Raw genomic sequence first — 19,028 nt, forward strand, 5'->3', positions numbered from 1 at the left:
GTAAACTGAGGAAACTCCAGATAGCTTTCCATAGTGTCAATGACACATTTAAATAGGAAGCATCTGTTAAAAAAATACTCAGGTCTGATTCTTTCCTCCTGCCTTTCCATATAAATATTCTAATTATTTCATCTGGGGTGCAGCCTGGCTATTTAAAATTTCTGCCAGGTAATTCCAATATGCAGCCAAGGCTGACAACCACTGCCTAAGCAAAACCTGGGAGCCAGAGTCGGACCTGGAGGTCTGGGGTGAAGGCCCAGAAATCTCTAATGAAATAACTGTCTCAGAACAAGGAGTACCTGGATTTCCCTTGCAGAGACAATGCTTGGCAGTCGCTACATGGTACAAAATCAACTGTATGGATTTGTGTCAATTCAGGAGAAGCAGACCAATCTGATTATCTGGCATTGTGTAGATATAACAACCAACTGATTGATTTTTCCCCTTTCCAAGCAATTATCTTGATATCCTATTGAAAGATTCACCACAGGCTATTAGTTTAGGCATTTTGATAACACTGTCTGGTCCATCCTCTCTGCCTTTCCCAGTACTTGACACACAGAGGACAATCAAATTGCAAGTGGACTGAAACCAATAGTTATCTGAGGATCTTAAAAAAAAAAATACCACACCCCACCTAGACATATTTTGCATGGGGCCCAGAAACCACTTATCAACTGTAAGGATGACTGGATCCATTGTTTACCAAAATGGCCATACTGAGTTTTATGTAAACTCTGCCTCTCTTTCTCTACTGTGTTCTTCCTCTTCGGGTGGAGAGAGAAAGCCTCTGTTAGCCTGGCAGACGGGATAACACAGAAGTCTCTCCTTCCTTTTCCTTCCTAAACTTATCTCGTAAATGGACTTGTCACATCCAGGGAGCTTCAGTACTTCACTACTGCTCTGTGAAAAATCCTTCCTTGGCCAGTGGGTTCCAGAAGATACAGTCACATGTTAGCATGTCCAGGGTTTGTCTGAATATCACTCTGTAAAAACTGAGCCTGATGGAACTTCTAAAACAGCAGCAGCCTGTTAGAACTAGGGCATCTGCAGGTGGTGGGGTGACTGGGGAGGTGCCAGCAGCAGAATGCTTTAGCAATCAGCCCTGTCAGGGAGTCAGGCAAGCCACAATGATATTTACCTTCAGTCTTGGTTTTCCTAGATATGCTCACTCAGATGTGCCTTTGGTGTTTACTCACACTAATATTAGTGAGAAAGCACTATCACCCTGCAACCTTTAATCCACTTGAAAAATTTTAGACAGAAACTGGATACTTGAAGGTTTTGTTTCATGCAAGGTTAGGGATGTTGTCTTGTTGGCTCGTCATGCACTCTTCATAAAGAAACTGGTAATTTGCACTTAAGAGGAGTGTTCCCCATATGGAGAGGAAACCCTTCCTAGGCCTTGGGAGCAGCACCATGGCAGCCCCTATCTGCATCCCTTCCCCATGCCCAGCTCACACCTGCAGGGCAAAACAAACACCTGCTGTTAACATAGAGAAGCACTTTTTTTGTGGTATTTAAATAGCACCCACCTCAAGGTCCCCAAAAAGGGCCCTGGTTGCCTCTAACTCTCCCCACATTCCAGCACATCAAGGGAGAACACCAAGCTCATGGGTACCTGCAAGACCTGCTCCAGGGTAGGTGGACATTGATCTCAATTGGTCAATGCCCAATGCTGGACCGGGCAATATTTTAACTGTCATCTCTGTTCACCTTGTCCCTCACCTGGATGTGGACCACCTGGCCCCTACTTCAGGACAGCTCAACCCTGCTCTGTGCTCAGGGACAATCCCATATGCCAGGGGAAGGAATTTCTGCATTTGTGGCCATCCTTCTTGGACTCACCACCAGCTCACACTTGCAACCTGGCTCTGGTCTCTGGTCCAGTCCTAGTAACTAACTCTGGTCTTCTTTCCAAGGCTGATATCCTTCACTGCATTCCTACCTGGCCAGCTCCCAGAGCTGGGGTATTACCCAATGTATGTGTAGCCCATGGGGCTGGCTGAATTTCGTTGCTTCAGGACCCACAAAATACCTAGAGGGAAAGGGAGATTTTCTACAATGGGGATGAGAAGGGATATGAATCTTGGCAAGTAAGAAAGTGGGGTAGGGCATGGAAGAATGAATGACATTCTTGGGATGCCATGCAGTGGGGCTCTGAGTATGATCGCATGATCTTGGAATGGAGCTGGGGACAGACAGAAGATGCTGTAGGTGGGGTCAGTTTATCCCCAAAAAGGTAGGCTTGGAGGAAAAAAGGAAATCCAGTACCAGTTCCTGAATCCTCACCTGGTCTCTTGTACCTACTCCCTGCTGTGGTGAACTGCCTGGACCCCACTAAAGTTGGGCTTCATTTCCATCCTATTGTTAGACCTAACCCCAGCCTGGGCTCCATCATCTTGGGAACCCATGCTGATGTCTAGTTCCTGATCTTTGGAAGTCTTCCCACATACAGTTGTCTGTCAAAGGTTCCCATAGCCCCGCAGATAAGTTGACATTAGAGCAAAGATCTGAAGGAAAGAGGGGTGAGTTAAGTGGGCATGTAGGGGAATAGCACCCTAAGGAAAGCAAACAGCAGTCATAAAGCCCTGGGAGAAGCATATACTTGGTATGTTCAAGGAAGGACTGGAATAGAATGATCTAGGGGATGAGGTAAGAAATGGCGTAGAAGTAGCAGAGGTGAAGCTATATAATGTAGGTTTGTACAGGTCTGGTAAAGAAACTGGATTAACTCTGATTGAAATGAACAAGATAATGCTAGTCTCAAAAATTCACTGACTTGCAACCCTAAATAATTAAGGTAACAAGGAATGTGCAAAGATGAGCAGAAGTCGGAAGAACTAGGATGTGGTCCTAGCTCTAGTGCCATCTTTGTGACAAAACATGATGCCAAATTGCCCTCCTCCTGCAGCTGTTTCCTTCTCCCCAGATGCAATCCTGCCCCAGGGAGAGTACCCCGCTCCTTCCTCTCTCTGTCTGCTTCGCCCATATACAGTGAGGCCTTCCTTGCCTAAGTCATCAAACATGAAAAATGTTCAATTCCTCTTCTTCTTGGCCCAAAGGAAGGGAAGGAAGAAAACAAAAACATCCTGGTTAGTACAGTCTCTCAGATAAACACTTTGAGGGAGAGGTGGGGACTAGAGGAGGGGTACAGAGAAGGGAAACTACTTGAGTTCAACCAGATTTTACTACATATTAGTTGCATAACCTTGGACAAGTTACTTCATATCCATTCAGTTCCCTATATACAAAATAGGGATAATAAGTCTCCCCCTCTGTTAGGATAGTTGTAAAGATAAATGAGTTGATAAATAGAAGAATCCTAAACTGGGCCAAGCATATAATAAGCCTTCAGTAAATGGCAGATACTTCTATGGAGGGGGGCAGAGCGACTTCCCTAAAAGACCAACTTCCCTCATCTCTCACTCTGCCCATCACCACATGCTCCATGTATTGAAGACTTAACCATGTTTTGTGGTCAAGCCCAGTGGTTCTGAGTTCATTCAATGATAGGGAACCCTGACCTGATTCCATAGAATATGCATTGGTCATGTCTCCATAGCCTCACTTCCCTACTCATGCTCTGCCCTGTCCTTGAAACTTGACCTTGAAACTTCATTGGCCCAGAAACAGGTGACACAATTATGGTTAGGATTCTAGTAGATCATTAGTTATAACCAATGTAGTACCAAAAGTAATCTGTGTAACAAACCTCACAACATATTGATAATCTGTTAAGTTAAAAGGCACTTTGGAAAATGTTTCATCTAGCTAGCTAGCTAGCTAGCTATCATCTATCTCCCCAATAGGAAATTGCACACAAAGACAATAAGATAATAAATCTTTGAAAATCTCGACCTCTCTAGGACTCAAATAAATGTATATTAGAACACTGAGAGTGGCTAGTGAACATGGACAGAAGCCAATGTCATTTAGAAAAGAGGGAAACAGGGCCTCTCGAGCATTACTGATGGCTGTGTAAATTGGTATGACCTTTCTGGAGGGGAATCTAAACAGGCATACTCTTAACACAACAATAAGCTTCCTTAATTCCAAGAATTTATTCTTAAGAAGTAATTGGACAACTCTACCAGGACATATGTACGAGGATTTCCAGGGAATACAATCTCAGCTGATAGAGTAGAAAACTGATTTAATAAATCAGGCTACCTGTATGCCATAGAACACCCTCGAGCTACCAAAAATGGCATAAAGCAGTATTTATTGACATTGAAAGGAGTCAACAGTATACTAAGTGTGAAAGCTAGATGATAACAGCATATCATGTATGATCCAATTTTTTTGAGATTCTATTTGTGTTATGTATTAAAAGTCTGGAAATATATACATACATATAAAAATAGATCAATGTTTTATACCTCTGGATTATAGGATTTTGCTTTTTACTTTTTCATAATTTTCTGTATTCTCTGAATTTTAAATAATAATTTTGTGACTTCAAAAGTCAGATAAAATCAGTAATGCTGAAATGCTCTGAAAAGTAAAATGAAGTGCTTGGTCAGTAGAACTCAGTAGGAAGGAGATCTGCTTTCTCTTCCACTCACATTCTGAAGACAATCCATTATGCCCTCTCCAGATAGGATTATGCCTTCACTATCGCAGGTAGATGAGCATCTATCCTATTTTTAAAAGCTTCCAGAAAAGAGGCTATAAAATTTCCCTTGACAATCCATCCTAGGGTTTATCAAATCCATCTGAAAAAGAAATTTCCCCTTATATCTAATCTGAAACACCCATTCTATGATTTTAGTCATTGCTTTTCTCTTTCAACTCCCAGTGAAAACAGAAAATGGTTTACTGCCATTTGTCCTAATCAAGAGCAATTATTTTCCAGAATATCTAAAATTATATACATCCTGCAAGTCAAACACACATGCATAATTGGTATTATTACATAAGCAAACATTATATTCCAATTCTTAGGCTCACTTGAAGGAGACATTTTGAAAGCCCAGCCTAGCCCAGGCTGCTCCACAGCACAGACTTTGAGCCCCAGGCTGTTTGTCTCATCTTTCCAGCAGTGGTACAGTCAGAGGCATAACCTTGAGCAGGAATGAGAACTGGAGATGTCGCAGGAAGCTATCTCAGACTGCTGTAGCTGATAAGGAAGCATGTCACCCCCAAGCCTTGAGAAAAGGGAAGAGAAAAAGTTTGCTGATGCCGACAGCCACAGGAACACTGCATTGTGACAAGAGCTTTTTTAATCTCTATTCTTGATTTCCTCCTCAGTCCCTGTCTCCCCCTCTTCCTGCTGTTCTTTCCCTTGATCCTCTCCTGCCCAATCCATTATTCACAACATACCATGACTCCCACTTATTGCCCATTTACGCTGCACCAGACACTGGTCCAAGAAAGTTACGTGTCCTCATTTAATTCTCATAATCCCTCTGTGAGGTGGATGTCCTCATTCAACCATATGCTCATTCAAGTGATTTCAACCAAGAGTTCTCTTTTGTGCTTGCTGAGCACCAGATGGCCTCTAGATGCAGCCCTTTGGACCATGGGAGTCGGTGGGGAAGGGGCAGGAGTTGTGCAAGATTCTAAAGGGAACTTGGGAGATGCAGAGACCAAGAATGCTGAGGAAATTGCGTGGAATAGAGACTGAGAGTTGGAGACTTGGACTCAGGCTTTGGAAGTTGGAGCGAATGCTATCATAGCTCTACCCTCAGCTCGTGGATAGTCAAACATCCCAAGATCACTTCCAATTGTCAGGATCTACACCCTTGCCCCTGAGAGCTTTTGTTTCCCCAAACCCTGGTAGGCCACTCTGCCCTGGAGGCAGCCCTCAAACAATGGCTCTCTTAGATGTTGTACAACACCCCCACTCTCTTAGCCTTGGAATAAAATAATTCTGAGGTTTTTGTACATTTTCTCCTTGGTATTAAAAGTTGTCATTGTAGTAGCTGGTATGATAACACATCCTTTATCAGCGCAGCCTCCCTCCTCCCGGACTACTTCCCATATTGCATAATATGCTACTTGAACTTGAATCCTTATCTCAGGGTCTCCTCCTGAGAAAACCACAGACCTGGTTTGGACTGCTACTGTACAGTCCTTTCTATATGAATTTTGATGAGCTTTAACTATCTGGAAATGGGGCCAGGTACTGAAGGGTTTAGATATTTTCATATATGAAGTTCTGGCACACAGAACTAAAATGGCCATTCTTCCTGTTGCCATGAAGGGGATACGGTTGTCACACGATGACTGTTCCTATTCCTAAAAAAATACTTTTTCCTCCCCGCATTTCTAAGAAACTTTAAACCCACAGGCTTACAACTGGCTGTTCTCCAATCTAAGACCAGGAAAGCTAACAGCAAATTTGACCTGTTGTAAAGACCTGGTATTAGATGTAGTGTTCCTTAGAGTTCAATTTCTATTTCAAAGAAATAATTGCACATAATTTTCCAAGAATGAGTTTCCTCAAAATTTTCCACCCACTTGCTAATTTAGAGATGTTAATTCCTTCCTTGGGTAGAGTGCTTTAATGTTGTCAGAACATTTCCATCCAACTTTTAGAACTACATTTGGTTCTCATGTCTGATTCTTAGGCAAGAGAGGTTGTACATGTTATAATGAACCCCTGCCATCTTGGTGGATTAACACAACAAATATGCATGTCTTGCTTTCTCTCTCAGAGTCTTCTGTTCCTACCCCATATTGTCTCTGCAGGATCCACACTGACAGAGCAGCCATCAATTGGAACATGGCTGTTCATTATGCGGAGCAAAAAGAGCACTTGGGAGTGTCCTGCTCTAGCAATTAAAGGTGTTCAAAAGTAACACTTGGTTTCCTCTCATGATTCCCTGTCATGACCCAGCCACATGGTCAGAAAGTTCATTCTATCATGCACCTGGAAAGCAGGAGGTGGTCAATAGTTGGTAGTTAGAAGTAATCACTATCACTATATTATTCTGCCATTTTATTAGGGAAAACATGGAAAATGGCAAGTTCCAGTGTTTTCTTCAAGTCACCTAGGGAGTTAGGGCAAAGTACCTAGAATTCTGATGTGGTTCTCTGTCCCTGAGACTCCTGAAGAAATCTACATTGGGAAACAGCAACAGTCTCATCCCTTTCATCAATTTCTCTCAAATGCAAAACATATGAACAATCTTTGTAATTGTTCTACCATCGGTAATCTCAAGTTCAAGGACTGAATGGTGGAAGAAACTGATTTGCTGGAAGACTTTAGGAAATAGATGAAGAGGGGATTTAAAAAACAAAACAAATGACTCCTCCCTCTGACCTATTATCTTGTCCCTAGAAACAGTGGGATTTTAAAGCAGAACTCTCTAACCATTGGGATTTTAAAGCACTCAGTCTGTATCATCAATTTGTGGTATTCTCTAAAACCTTGATGCTTCTACCCAATGCATTCCTGGAGCCTGTTCAACTCAGCATTCAAGAACCAATTATATGCATCTTTTCCCAGCTCCACATTTAGCAATGTCCATCAGCTTGGAATTGGCTGTGGTAGAATATTTATACCATAAAAATTGAAAAACTTATAAATCAGGACGTTCTCCCAATAGTTGGTTATAAACTTGTACCAGTTATACTGCTGTTTCTACTCTTCTCACATGATTGGCTTTTCTTTCATGCTCTTGCTTGCCTCAAGGCCATATGTGATCCCTGAGAATGAGAAAGTTTCTCTGAGGAGAGGGACTCTGCCATATCCCTTTTCAAGATTCTTCCCTCCTTCTCTGACAGGTACTTATATTTACCAGGCATCTCTTGCATGTATAAGCTCTATAAGATCTATGAAGAAGACACTAATAATTTTACAAATGAAGAAACTGAGGCACAGAGAGAGTAGGTAACTTTGTTCTACGTCACACAGTAAGAAAGATACACAACCAAGATTTAAATGCAGGTGGTCTAGCTCTAGCATCTTTGCTTATAACGACACTCTACTGTCCGTCTCTCAGAACAGAGGATAAAAAGAGAGAAAAACATTGATTAAATAAAAAATTATGTTAAATACATTGTTCCTGAATATCCAAAATGAATTATGTCTGGCAATCACATTATTAAAGTGGATTTTTCACTTAATGAATACTCATAGACACTGGCTATATGCCAAGCCCTGTGCTAAGTAATGAAAAGGATACAAGGATGAGAGTCATAAGAGGTACTACTTACTGTGTTCTTTGTAGACAGGCATGGTGGCAGTGCTGAAGGAGTTGCAAAATAACAATGATGACAGCTATAAAGTTTGAGTGCTTGCTGAGCATCATTACATTTCAATTTTACTACACCCCTAAAATAAGTGTCTTTCATTTTATGCCCATGTTAGAGTTGGAAACCAAGGTCCAGGGAAGTATCAAGTTACGTGGCACATCCAAGAACTCCCCATGCAGGCTGCTCTGATTACATGCTGTATGAGGTAGTGGAGTTAGACTCTGTGAAGTTTCTCTCTGTCACCTTCAGCTCACTGATTGACAGTGCTATCTACACTCAAAATCAATTTTGAAAGTTTCCTTTTTGGCCTTTGAGAGAGGTTTAGTATTGTCAATCCAATACTCCTTTAGAATACAAATATAATGACAGGAAGCCCAGTAAAGCAAGAGAAAGATTTTCCAAGCATTGTAAGAAACATATATCATTAGCATTCTGAAGAAGTCCACAACAAGCAATGGTGTGCTTGATATTCATTGAGTTCCACACATGGTGCCAAGGAGACTAGAAACTCATTATGAGCTCAGTAGGGAGCTTAAAACCAAAGTAAGGACCCCTCTTCTTCCAATACACACCCGGCTTTGGTAATTAGAACCTCCTATGGGAACATTTTCAATATGAACAAAGCCTTGAACTTGGAATTATCAGAGTTAACTTTGAAATTAAATGTCACTGTCAGTTAGCAGCATAAACTTTCAAACAAATATGCTAGAACTTGCAACTCTTTTTAAAATGTTTTTTTCTTTAAAGTTGTTACTGTAGAAGGTATTCTCTTGTTCAATTAACAGTGTTATCACTCAAAATGTTGATAGCCCTATTTTTAGAGTTGTTTTCTGGTTTAATCTAGGAAATACACAGAAAAAGCAATTCAGAACGTGTGAATGTTGAGTGTGTGTGTGTGTGTGTGTGTGTGTGTGCGCATGCTCACACACATGCTCTACAATGCAGTCCATATTTCTGGTTCAATTCCATCAATGTCTTACATGAAATGTCTAAAACAGGAAAATCCTTAGAGGCAGAAAATAGAGTAGTATTTGCCCAAAATCACGGGTAATAATGAAGAATGACTGACTATAAATGGCCATGAAATTTCATTTGGGGTGACAAATTTATATTGTAGTGAGGTTTGCACAACTCTGTTTTTTTTAAAGTCATATACTTAAAATAAATAAATTTATGGTCTATAAGTTATACCACAAGAACACTGTTATAAACATTATAATTAATGAATTTACCTTCTACCCATTTCCAGCTCCCAAACTTAAATTCAGTGTAAAAACCAACATAAGGACAGTAGATATGATTTCATAAAAATCACAGAGGTTTTATATATAAAACACAAAACAAAATATGAAGAATGAATTAAAAAAACACTTATCAGGTCCTCCCCTGGTGGTGCAGCGGTTGAGCGCTGGGCTGCGAAGCTGCCCGCAGCCTCTGCAGCGCTGGTTCAATCCCCAGCCGCAAGCGAGGGTCCCACATGGTGTGACAGACCTCTCCTGCTGCGCCCGCTGCTCCCCTTAGCAGTGTACTTCATCAGTTTGCCTGTTCTGCTCCCCGCTCTGGCTCTGGTGAATTCTTTCACCCTCCCGCGCTTCTGACTGTACCCAGTGCTTGTGTAAATAAATAAATAAATCTTTAAAAAAAAACACTTATCATACCTAATACAAGAATTAATTTTACTACTATATAAAGAATTTATACACATCTATGAGGAAAAGTTAGTGAGATCTCAATCTATAAATAGGGTAAGGCCATAAACAGACTCTTTTACATCCTCCCTGAGAAAAATGACCAATAAGCATAAGAAAAATATATACAACCCTAACAACAGTCAGAAGAATATAAATGTAAAAAGCTATAATTTTCAACAACTAAAATAAGGAAAATGGTTTTAAATGTAATGTTTTATAGTGGTCTAGGTATGAGCAGACAAATTCTCATGTATTTGTTGAATTAAATATAAATAAGAACATCCTCTTAGAAAAACAATTTGACCCTTGGATCAGAAGCCTGACAAATATCTGTAACCTTTGACTAAGAAAATAATTAAGGATATAGAGAAAAACTTAATATATGGTGATGTTCAGTTGAACAGAATTTATAATAGCAAATAAAACACAAAACTACCTCACACTACTCTATACTCACACACTGGGATACTATATTACTATCAAAAATATTTATGAAGAGCTGATAAAATGGAAAAATACATGAGTCATATTGATCAGTGGTAAAAAACAATCAGTACACAAATGATCTAGTGAAAAAAATCAGATCAGATACATCAATTATTTAAAAATGTGAAGAAAAAAGGCTGGAAGGAAATATATAGTGTCAACTGTCAGCTAAACTCTGGGTAGGTGGATTTTCAAATGTGTTTTTGTAATAATACTTAAGTAGTTAGAAAGTATCATTTAATGCTGCTTTTAAAAAGGATATCTTCAAAGCAAAATACCAAAGGCTGTTATCCCAGAAAAGCATGCTGCCTATATTTTGAAGGACATCATAACCTTCTCCATCAAAAATTGGTACTAGATTAACTGACCCAATGATTTGGTGTGATGCATTAAAATTCAATTCAAGGGACAGAATGCTGTACACTAATTTCCATGCTTTTTAAACCAACTATCTACTAAGTCAGCAGCAATAGGTTATTTTGCAAGGAAAATGTTAGGATTTCATCTACCAATTGAGGTTGCCTACTATTATTCATGGGTTATTTGTTGCATTTGATCAGGCCCAACAAAGCAATCACTGTCTACCATATATCAAAAGCAACCATGCAATTAAGTCAATTCAGGCCCAAAGTGAGTCGATTCAATGAGACTCATAGACTTGAAAAAATCAGCTGGCATCACATGAAGCAAAATTGATTGATTGATTGACTGAACTCAGTTTTCAACTGATGTGTATAGTGTTTTGAGCATTCCAACCTGCAGCTACTTGGTTTACTATACAGCCTATTTCCAGCTACAATATCTGTCCAGAACCAATAATAATTTTTAAACATCTTCTAATTATCAAAGTTTCCTTCCAACTGACAACCACCCAAGACATGGCCTAAGTAAATTGCAGGAGCCAGCTGTCAGTCAGTACAAAAATCCTAAAGAAAATGTGTCTAAAAGACCAGACTGCTAAAGAAAAGTGAAAGAAGGAACTTCTGATAAAAGCTGCCCCATGAATGTTGGGTACAAAAATGTTCTCCCAGTTGGTGGGGTTTCTCTTTGTTTTTGTTATTGTCTCTTTTGCTGTGCAGAAGCTCTTTAATTTGATGTAGTCCCAGCTGTTTATCTTTGCCTTCACTATCACTGCTTTGGGTGATGTGTCTGTAAAGATGCCTTTGATGTGCAAATCCCGTAGTGTTTCGCCTATATTTCCTTCTAAATGGCCAACAGACATATGAAAAAATGTTCAACATCACTTGTAATCAGGGAAATGCAAATCAAAACTACCATGAGATACCATCTCACACCAGTGAGAATGGCACATATTAAAAAAACTAGCAACAACAAATGTTGGTGAGGATGTGGAGAAAAAGGAACTCTTCTGCACTGTTGGTGGGAGTGCAAACTGGTCCAACCACTATGGAGAGCTGTGTGGAGATTTCTGGACCTACTAAACATGGAGCTTCCATATGATCCAGCAATTCCACTCCTAGGTATTTACCCAAAGGACACAGAAACATCAATTCCAAAGAACACCTGCACCCCTATGTTTATAGCAGCACTGTTTACAATAGCTAAGCTTTGGAAACAACCCAAATGCCCAAAAATAGATGACTGGATCAAGAAGATGTGGTACATATATACCATGGAATATTACTCAGCATTCAAAAAAGATAAACACATGCAATTTGCAGCAACATGGATGGTGCTGGAAGGGATCATGCTCAGCGAAATAAGCCAAAAAGAAAAAGAAAAATACCGGATGGTCTCACTCATAGCAGGAATCTAGAAAACTTAAATAAGGGACCAGGAAAATGAATATAAGAAAGTGAAAATCAAAATCAACAAAAAAGTATGAACCAGAGACACTTTTTGGGGGGTGGGGGGCGGGAGGGGAAGGATTGGGGTCAGAATGGGGCGTTTGCAATTGTATGGGGGAATATAAAAATAAAATTTATTATTTAAAAAAAAAAAAAAAAGCTGCCCCATGAAATCAATCACAGTTTTTCAACACTCAGTTACAACACTCAAACTGGGGGCTGTGGTATTGTTATTGTTGTCCTTCCTTTTGTCTGCTCTGCCTATAGATGTTTTCATTATACTAGAAACATCTGTTCTATTAGACCCTATAAAGAAAATAGAGCAAAGAACAAGTCCGAGATGGAAGTACTGGTGACAAATGAGGAACCCCACAGTCTGGTCTCTACTGTTTCATTTACAGTATAACTTTGTGTATGTCATTCTATTGGGCACCAGTATATGGCATGAAAAAATGGAAAATTTGAAGAATTCCATATTTAATAATATGTATATGAGGTAATCTGCAACTCTTCCCTAAAAAGCAAACTAAAATGAAGAAATAATTTGTTGACATGCATAACTAAGAAAGTATGGGGAATTCTCAGTGAACAAAAAGTGAAATGAATCAAGAATTCAAAATTTTAAAAAAGTGGCCATGTCAGGGTTGCTGGAAGACCTCAGGAAGACAGAACATTAGCCTTTGAAAGGCTAATATGCCAAGTCAAAAGGCATATGCCCTCCTCCATCTCTCTAACTCCAAGCATTAAGTTACATTTCCAAAGGTCTATCTGCACCTTTAGGAAAAGGGTAAATAACAACAAGGAAAACAAGAATAAAAGTGCCACATGAAGGCAGAGTTGTGCTCTAGATAGAAGGGGATATAGTGTTATTTCAAGCCAGCCTGTACTCAATGGCTCATTCCTATGAGGCAACAGGCTTTGGGTTAGATATTAGAGATACAGCAATGAACAAAACACATAAACTCTGCCTAAAAGATTATATTTGAATAGTATAAGATAGACAATAAACAAACATATATATCAGGCAATGATGAATGCTAGGAACAAAAATAAATAAAGATATTTAACAGGTCAATGGAAAGCAGTGGAATTTCAAATCATTTGGTGAAGGAAGGAATCTGATAAGGTAAACCTCAGCAAGATCTAAAATCAGTGAGGGAGAGATCCATACAGAAATTCAAGGGAGGCCTTCCCTGGTGGCGCAGTGGTTGAGCACTGGGTTGCGAAGGTGCCCGCAGCTTCTGCAATGCCGGTTCGATCCCCGGCCATCAGGCGAGGGTCCCACGTGGAGCGCAGACCTCTCCTGCCGCCCGCTGCTCCCCTCAGCAGTGTACTTTGTCAGTCTGCCTGCTCTGCTCTGCTCTGCTCTGCTCTCCGCTCTGGCTCTGGTGAATTCTCTCACCCTCCTGTGCTTCTGACTGTACCCAGTGCTTGTATAAATAAATAAAATAAAAAATCTTTAAAAAGAAAAAATTCAAGGGAAGTGCTTGCCAAGTAGAGGGAGATAACAAAAACATGAAAGTCCCTAAACCAGGTCCATCAAAGGAACAGAAAGGTAGATGGAGCAGAGTGAGGGGGGGAAATAAAAGAAGTGCATGATGTAGCAGAAACCAAGCTATAGAATACCCAGTGAGCCATACAGTCACTTAGAATTTATTTTAAAGAGATGGGTGGATACTGAGAGGTAATTAAGATTTAGAAAGTTCAGAGTGCTGTGTGTGGGGGAGAACAGACCCTAGGGGAGCAAAAATGAAAGACAGGGCACCACTTAGTACAATAGGCCAAGAAAGAAGTAATGATGAATTACTGGTGCTATGATCTGAATATGGTGTGCCCCTCCCCCCAAAAAAATTCATATGCTGAAATTCTAACTCCCAAAGATGATGGTATTAGTTGGTGACTTCTTTGGGAAGTGCTTAGGTCATGAGGGGAGAACCTACATGAATGGAACTAAATAGAAGAGACCCCACAGAGCTCCTTATTACCCCACCCCTTTTGCTATGTGAGGATGCAGCCAGAAGGGGCTGGCTATGAAGCAGGAAAAGGGCTTGCACCAGAAATTAACCATCCTAGTACCTTGATCTTGGGCTGCCAGCCTCCAGAACTATGAGAAGTAATCTTTATTTTTATAAACCACCTAGTCTGTGATATTTTGTTAAAGCAGCTCAAACAGATTAAGACACTTGGTGTGACTGAGACAGCAAAAATGATCAGAAAAGTGAATTAGGGCCTCCCTGGTGGCTCAGGGGTTAAAGTCTGAGTTCCATCCCCAGCCAGGGAGCTGCTACACATGGCATAGCAGACCTCTCCTATCTTGCCAGCTGCTCCCCTCAGCAGTGTATTTCAGTAGATCTGCCTATTCTGCTCCCCACTCCCTCTGGTGAATCCTCTCATACCCCTACACCTCTGGCCTACACCGCAGTTCTTGTATGCATAAATAAATAAAAGTAAATTTTTAAAAACACATTAAAATTAAGAGAAAATTTAAAGGCTTAAAAGGCACATATTAGAATAAGAAAAGCTGAAAATTATGAACTACAATTCAACTTAAGTGATCAGAAAAAGGTAAGAAAATGAGTGTAAATAAGTAAAAGGCTAATGATCCATAAAGCTAATGATTCTTTGGGAAAAGCTGATAAAATTAATAAACTTCTAACAAGGTTGTTCAGATAACAAAAAAGGGCACAAATATAAGAAATGAAAAAAAGCAATAATAAAAATGAGTTTAAAAGAAAACTATCATGTTGTTGCAGATCTGGTTGAGGAGAAGCTGATTCTGAAACCTTTAGATTGGCAGGCTGATGAGACTGAACTGTGTGGTCATTGTACTCTGACCTCAGCCAGTCACCCTTCAGAACTATTCAGAACCATTCAGAAGTGAGGGGAGGGGCTGAGTATATTCATGCACTGATCCAATGTTGGGTGCACCCCACCCCTGAGAAGTGAGTTTGCAGCTGGCAAGTTAGCTCTCTTCACCATGGCACTTTCAGGGAGGTTTTTAGTATGAGCAGTCAGCTGCTAACACTCCCAGCTTCTGCAGGCATGGATGCATGCATGGGGGAGCAGAGGGAGTGTTTTGCTCATACTCCACACCACCCAGCATGCATGTCATGTCAATAAGTTTTGACAAAAAAGGCAAGTTCCAAAAATGTTTAGCTTTCCGAAACTGATTCATGAACAGAAAACCTGACTATTTTCACTATCATAAAATACATTCAATCAGTGGATTTTGTTTTCCCACAAAGAAAGTCTCAGTAAATTGGAACAAACATTCAAGGATTGATAACTTCCATTCTCACTGTTCAATCTCATAGAAGAAGGACAAGAAGAGGGAGAGGCTGATTAGGGGGAGGCAGACAAAGGAGGAGGAAAGATGGAACATTCCAACTAACTTCATAAATCTAACATATCAAATGAGTCAATAATTGCACGTGAAAACTATATAGCAATCTCATTCATGAACATAAATGCAAACCAAATCTACCAGTGTAGTGTTTGTGTGTGTGTGTGTATATATATATATATATATATATAAAAAACCAAGGTCAATTTAACACTAGAGAAACTTTTAAGGTAATTTACCTCAAATTAAAGATATAATAGGCCTTTTACCACAAAGGCATCATAAATGGTGAATAAACTAGTGGAAGATGTTCAAAATCATTAGTGAATCAGAGAAATATCTCTTTTTTTAAAAAGACTTTATTTATTTTTATACAAGAACCGGGGTACAGGCCAGATGCACAGGAGGGTGAGAGGATTCACCAGAGACAGAGTGGGGAACAGAACAGGCAGACTGACGAAATACACTGCTGAGGGGAGCAGCGGGAGAGACAGGAGAGGTCTGCTTCACCAAGTGGGATTCTCACTGGCCGGCCAGGATTGAACCCGCGCTGCAGAGGCTGCAGACAGCTACAGAGTGCGGCACTCAACCGCCTGCACCAATATCTTTTTTTTAATGGTGATAAAAGTTATATTTAGAATTAGCTAGCTGGGCTCAATTTAGATGATCCCGATTTTGTGGGCAACATGCAAAGCATCCTAATCAGGAGCCGGTGGAACATACACCTTCTTCTCTCCATCAGGACTGATCAGGGTGTTGACCCTGGCCATGTCAATGTTGCAGAGCTTCAGAGCCTGTGTGGCCTGGTGCTTGTGGCCTTGACATCCACAGTGGACACACGTGTGGTGTTGCCATCTGTCTTTTTCATGGCTGATTCAGTGGTGGGGGCGGGGACTCGAAGGTGGGGCGGCCTGATGATAGCACAGTGGCCAAGTTTGTTTCTCCTGGGGGCTCTCTTCCCAGGATATTTGGGTTACCTAGGGAACAACAGTATCGTGGGCTGCTGGAAGGTGGGTGAGGTACAAATCTTTTTTTGTGTGGCTTTTTTTTTTTTTTTGTGGATGCCTTTCAATTCTGCTTTCTTATTTTTCAAAGCTTTTACTTAGGCTACAGCTTTAGAAGGGGCTGGGGTTTCCTTCCTTACTTTTGGTTACTTCTTCATGAAAAGCGAGAAATATTTCTTTTTAATTTACCAGATTGATCCCCTAAATTTTACAAATCTGACTAAGCCAAGGTGAAGCAATGACCAATCCATTAGCAATAAGTAGCCTTTAATATTAAGCACATAACAACCCTACAACCAGATCATTAGTTTTTTATATAATTTTCTTAATTCTGGAGAAATGGCTATTTTTAGGCCTATGACATAAAATGTACAAAATGGTCCAGACACTTCCCATACCAAAAAATTAAGAAACTGCTGAAAAGAATTATAGATAGGTCAAAAGACCATATTAAAACAACTCTAAGAGACTCTCATTGACAGAAGATGGGACAGCTGAACATCAATAAGTTTACAAACTGCAATGAATTAAAATATCAACTGTATTTAAATTTGGTAGATAATAATTTTTTAAAATTCATTGTTCATATCTTGAGGATGCTGGGAACCAATTTGTTGTTTTGAAAATAGTAAGTAAAGAGAAAGAGCCAAGCAAACTGAATCTGCATACAAGCTATATTTTAGATAACTAAGTAGTTGTTAAGAGAAGTATTTCCTTATAGAAACAACCTAGTTAAATGAAGTGGGAGTGATAAAAATTTAGTATTTAACACAACAGTAAAATAATGAATCTAGGCGATACTCATTTATGGCTGTTATCATCTTTTAAAAGAAACACAGTGAATTGATATTATATGCTTTGTGCTAGAGGGAAACACAAAACATTATATGAAGTGTGCTTGTCAAAAAATTAAAGTTAAATTGAAGTAATTTTCTATACCTTATTATCAATTTACAGGAACTAGATGATTGACACTTTGGAATGCACTCAGCAAAATCGAGACTATGAGAAACTTTATAGACAAATGACCTGGTTTCTTCAACAAAGGAAATGTAAAGAACAAAGGTAGAGACAGAGAAGAAACTATATAACAAAAGTGACATGAGAGTTCTATCAACCAATGATCTGTTCTTATATATGTTCAATGTAGGTATGTATTATATGTATGGATGAACAACATGTTCTTATTTGAATACTGATTTGAAACAAATCAATGAAATAATTTTTGACACATTCAGAAAAAATATTTTAATCTGACAACACTAAGGGTAATCAAAACTGTGGTGTAATAGAAACCCTCATAAATCGCTGGTGGGAGTATAAATGGACACACTCATTTTGTTAAACAACCAGTCATTACCCAGGGTACCTGATACTGCATAGACCTTACAATCAGGCTGCTGCTAGATTTATACTGGGAGAAACTCTTACCCAAGTGCACCAAAGACAATTCTATCAATAGAGACAAAGGTTGATTGCTAAGAAACGCCCACTTAAATGTCCAACAACAGCTACAGCAAAAAATGAAGCCTGGTTTACTCATACAGATCACTATTTAGTGCAAGATGAGTATACAGCTGCCTACATCAACATGAATCATCTCATGTCATGTTGAATATGTCAGAAAAATGCATACAGAATGATGCCATTTATATAAAGTTCAAAAACTGAAAATCTGAACATTATAATGTTAAAGATTACAAGAATGTATGACAGGCCTAACAGGCCTGATGTAGGTTGGACAGTGAGATATTGTGATTTATAAGAAATATGTATTTTGGCATTCAGATAACATACTTGGTTTTCCTGGCTCACAGTTCCCTCCATAATGCCTTAGAATTTCCTAAGTGTTGAGAGTGTTAAAGAGTATTTTTTTGCTATGTTAATGAGGTGACTTTCTGGAAGCACTAGAGGTTGTAGGCTGGTTCTTGGGAAAGCCAACAGGAATAGAGGATTAGAACATCCAATCCCAACCTCTGACTTCTGGGAGGGGAGAGGAGTTGGAGGGTGAGTTTAATTGCGTATGGCCAATGAATTAATAAATCATGCCTATATAATGATTGCCCCCTACAAGCCCAAAAAGAGGGAACTTCAGAGAGCTTCCCAGTTGGTAAACATGAGATTTGGTGAGAATGGTATCCTGAAGAGGGCCTGGAAGTTCCACACCTTTTCTTCGTACTTTCTTCCATCTGAATGAATACAGATTATGTTTATATCCTTCAGTAGGTAATAAATGGGTGATCGAGCAAGATAATGGGTTTCCTGAGTTCTATGTTTGTTATAGCAAATAAATTGAACCTGAGGAGTGTGTCCTGGGAAGCTTTGATTTCTAGTCAGTCAGTCAGTCAGTTAGTCCATCAGTCAGTCAGAAGCACAGATAGTAATTTGTGGTGGGCACCTGATGTCTGAGGGACGGGGCCATGGGGACCTCAGATCTAAAGCCAGTTGGTCAGAAGCATGGGCTTGCCTGGGGTTTGCGGCCAGCATCAGA

At 39.8% G+C, this 19,028-nt stretch overlaps 1 pseudogene; it reads right to left on the reverse strand.

The window, feature by feature from the left end:
• Positions 1-16,192: 16,192 nt before the first annotated feature.
• On the reverse strand, positions 16,193-16,677 carry LOC119248550 (60S ribosomal protein L23a-like; annotated as a pseudogene).
• Positions 16,678-19,028: the final 2,351 nt, after the last annotated feature.

This window comes from Talpa occidentalis, unplaced genomic scaffold, assembly GCF_014898055.3.
Source record: "Talpa occidentalis isolate TD23 unplaced genomic scaffold, MPIMG_talOcc4v2.1, whole genome shotgun sequence".
Classification (NCBI taxonomy): domain Eukaryota; kingdom Metazoa; phylum Chordata; class Mammalia; order Eulipotyphla; family Talpidae; genus Talpa; species Talpa occidentalis.